Genomic DNA, 3,814 nt, shown 5'->3' on the forward strand with positions numbered 1-3,814 from the left:
GGGTTTCCAGCCAATTTTTGGAGAAGGCTGTGATATGATCAGAGATGTGCTTCAGTAGGTCATTTCTGCATACCTCAAACCCATGTGATTGCACTCGGAATTAGTTGGACCCTTTAACGTGCAGATTTCAGTGTAAATAACAGTGACTGGCATCTTTGGTCCAACGTCTCCAAAAGCTTATATAGTTTTTCTATTTATTTAAATTAATAAATATCCTGTGGACACTGACCAGAAGTGCAATGAGTATTACCTTACTCATTTTAATTCTGAATGTATTACTTTAGACCATACCTTCCTCATGGTGACTTTCATCTCCATGTTTCTCATGCTGTAGATGAGAGGGTTCAGCATGGGGGCAATCACAGTGTAAAGCACAGACATTTCCTTATCCTTATTTTCAGTACCTGCAGGTAGAACGTACATGTAGATACAAGGAACAAAGAACAAAGCTACAACCATTATGTGAGAACTACAGGTTGAGAGAGCTTTTTTTCGTCTGGCAGAAGAGTATGATCTAAGATTATATAATATGATTATATAAGAAACTAATAGGACAAAAAAAAAAAACAAGAACCACAACCATCCCTGAATTTGCAATCATTAAGATATTAACAACATGAATATCTTCGCACACCAATTTCAAAAGTGGCCTCACATCACATAGGTAGTGATCTATCTGATTAGGACCACAGAAAGGTAAACTGAGTATTACCAACAGCAGAGCAATAGAATGCCCAAAACTCACAGCCCAGGCCAGAGCAATCAGCATGTCACACCTCTGTCTGTTCATAATGACCACGTAGTGCAGGGGCTTGACAATAGCGACATAGCGGTCAAAAGCCATGGACATTAGGATGAATATTTCCACACCTGCCAGCAAGTGGGCAGTGAAGAGCTGGGTCATACAGTCGTTATAGGAAATGTTTCTTCGTGCTGCAGCTAAGTCCCTGATTAGCCTGGGGACCACAGTGGAGGTGTAGCTGACATCCATGAGGGAGAGGTGACAAAGAAGGTAGTACATCGGTTGTTGCATTAGATGACTGCAGGTGATGGTGAGCAAGATGATAAAATTCCCCATTAAGACAGTCAGGTAACAGAGCAGGAACAAGAAAAATAGCAGTAGCTCTACTTACTTATTACACCACAGTCCCATGAAAACAAATTCTGTGACATTGTTCTGATTTTCCATGACGTTGAGGTGAGTTCAGAACACACAACAAAAATTTACTTCATCTGAAATGACACAGAACATAATATATCTTTAATAACACTTTCTAAGTTTTGGAGTATTTCTACATGAATAAAACTGTAGTTTATACAGGATTATTCCAGATACAATCTTGTAAATCCTTTTAGATTAGTGGTGTCATTATATTTAAAGAGGTATTTAGTAAAAGCCTGTCTTAAGCCTAAAACTTTTGTAAACATTTCAAATGCATTTAAGTCATGCTTAGTTATTACTAAGTTATAATACCTATTACTTAGTTATTACTCTGATACTCGTTTTACATATGGATAAACCAAAAAATGGGGGATCAATTAATTCTACAGGATTCCCTGGTGGCTCAGACGATAAAGAATCTGCATACAATGCGGGAGATCTGGGTTCAATCCCTGGGTTGGGAAGATTCCCTGAAGGAGGACATGGCAATCCACTCCAGTATTCTTGCCTGGAGAATCCCCATGGACAGAAGATCCTGGTGGGCTATAGTCTATGGAGTTGCAAAGAGTCGGATATGACTGAGCAGCTAAACACAGCACAACACAGTTAATTCTACAAAATCATTAAGATAATTAAATAGCAACCTAATACATGAACCTGCATTTGATGCCATTTTCCATGCTCGGAAGAGTTATGCTACCTCATCTATTGACCAAATAAATGTACTACCAGGTCTTCCCACCTCCATAAAGAATATGTGGTTTTATGCCATTTATGCCATCTATACCTGTAGAACTTTAGGTAAGTTCCTTCCCTCCTCTATGGTACACATAATTTTTGTATAAAGTCTAAATTATAGGTGAAAATTACAAATACCCATTGGAAGCAAACATTTATTTTTTAAATAGGAACAAAACAAGTTTCTTAATTATGGCAGGCATAGTCTTAAGTATTTTTTAACAGTTTCAATGACTCTGCTTCTTTGCACCATGGACATACAGAAAATGAACTTGAGGCAAAATTAGTGGGTGTCTAAATATAGGAAGAGAAGTTATTATTACTCAAAGTGTTATCCTTTTATTAATCATATTAATAATTTTTTATTAATAAAATAAATAATATTTTAGAGGTCACTATTGTAACACCAGAAAAACTTTGGAGATGTGGTTGTTATCTATAGACATATTGAAGAACTCAATGTGATTAATAGATGATCTGCTTATTGAAATACACATTTTGAATAGTGCCACCACTTTGATGCAATACAACTAGGAGCAGATAGTGAATATGTTGGAACCGTCATCTTTTACCCATAATCATATGTCTTCCAGAGAAATTATATTTTACCTAAAGGACTCTTAATTTCAATACATTATTTTAATGGTATAAGTGGGGAACAATATGAATCATTAGACAGATGACTCATTTAATGATTATGAAGATGAGGATTCAGGCGTCACAGGTGGCCCTAATGGTAAAGAACCCACCTGCCAATGCAGGAGACATAAGAGACATGGGTTTGATCCCAGGGTTGGGAAAATCTCCTTGGAGTAGGAAATGTCAACTCACTCCAGCATTTTTGCATGGAAAATCCCATGGATAAAGGAGCCTGGTGAGCTACAGTCCATGAAATTTCAAAGAGTCAAACATTCCTGAGCTACTGAGCATGCACATCAAGGCTCTCGTGTCCTGCTGTAAGCATTTCATTCTCTCTAAGCCTCTTTCTTCAACTACTAAGTAGAACTAATAATGCTGAGCATCAGTAGATTGAATTTACTATGATCAAAGATTTTTGTAAAAATAAAATGCTATTCAAACTCCCAATTATTTTCTCAATATTGACCTCAATTATTTTTCTCAATTAAATGACATGCACACACACACACACACACACATATAAATGTCTCTCTCTCTCTCTATATATATATATATATATATATATAACAGGTAAGCATTGTTATGTTTATATATATTTCTAAATATATAATATATATTATATATATATTATAACAATGCTTTTATATGTATAAAACAATGCTTACCTGTGAAATTTTAAATTTTTTTGAAGTACTATAATTCTTTAGACCAGTTACTTTTGTTTTTCTGTGAGTGTGCTATGAAACAGCAAATAAATATGGAATACCTCTTAAGCTCCTGTGAATCTTCCATCAGAAGTAATTTAGGAAAACATTGCTAGGGATGTCTTCAATTCTATTAAAAGGTACAAAAGGACCAGAGGGGAAAACTCCCTCATGAATTTTTCAGCAGCCAATGGGTTTGTAGTCATAATTGTAAATAAAGCCAATAAAATTATAGTGAGTGTATATATAGGCTTGAAGGTTGCTTTTTTTATTTATCTCTTGGGGGTTATCGGACTAATGATGCAACACTTCTCTAATATTATACCACTGAAAATGTTATGGATACTTTTCCATCTCTCTTCTCTCCTAGAATATTTCTTCCAAGACTTGTCACTATTTTTCACAATACATAATATATATTTAACAAATGTTTCATTCTTAATTATCCAATTTACAGATTTTTTCCGTTACTGTATTACCTAGTATTAGGGTGCTGGTAAGAAATTGGAAAAGCCACAATGAGTAATCATTTCCCCCCTCCCTTTTTTTCTTTTTTGGCTTTGTTTTGTCC

The 3,814-nt window shown here is 35.3% G+C and overlaps 1 pseudogene; it reads right to left on the reverse strand.

The window, feature by feature from the left end:
- Positions 1 to 255: 255 nt before the first annotated feature.
- On the reverse strand, positions 256 to 1,189 carry LOC148777236 (olfactory receptor 4P4-like; annotated as a pseudogene).
- Positions 1,190 to 3,814: the final 2,625 nt, after the last annotated feature.

The sequence above is a fragment of the Moschus berezovskii genome, chromosome 7 (genome assembly GCF_049115385.1).
Source record: "Moschus berezovskii isolate FMDL1 chromosome 7, NW_MosBer_1.0, whole genome shotgun sequence".
NCBI classification, from domain to species: Eukaryota; Metazoa; Chordata; class Mammalia; order Artiodactyla; family Moschidae; genus Moschus; species Moschus berezovskii.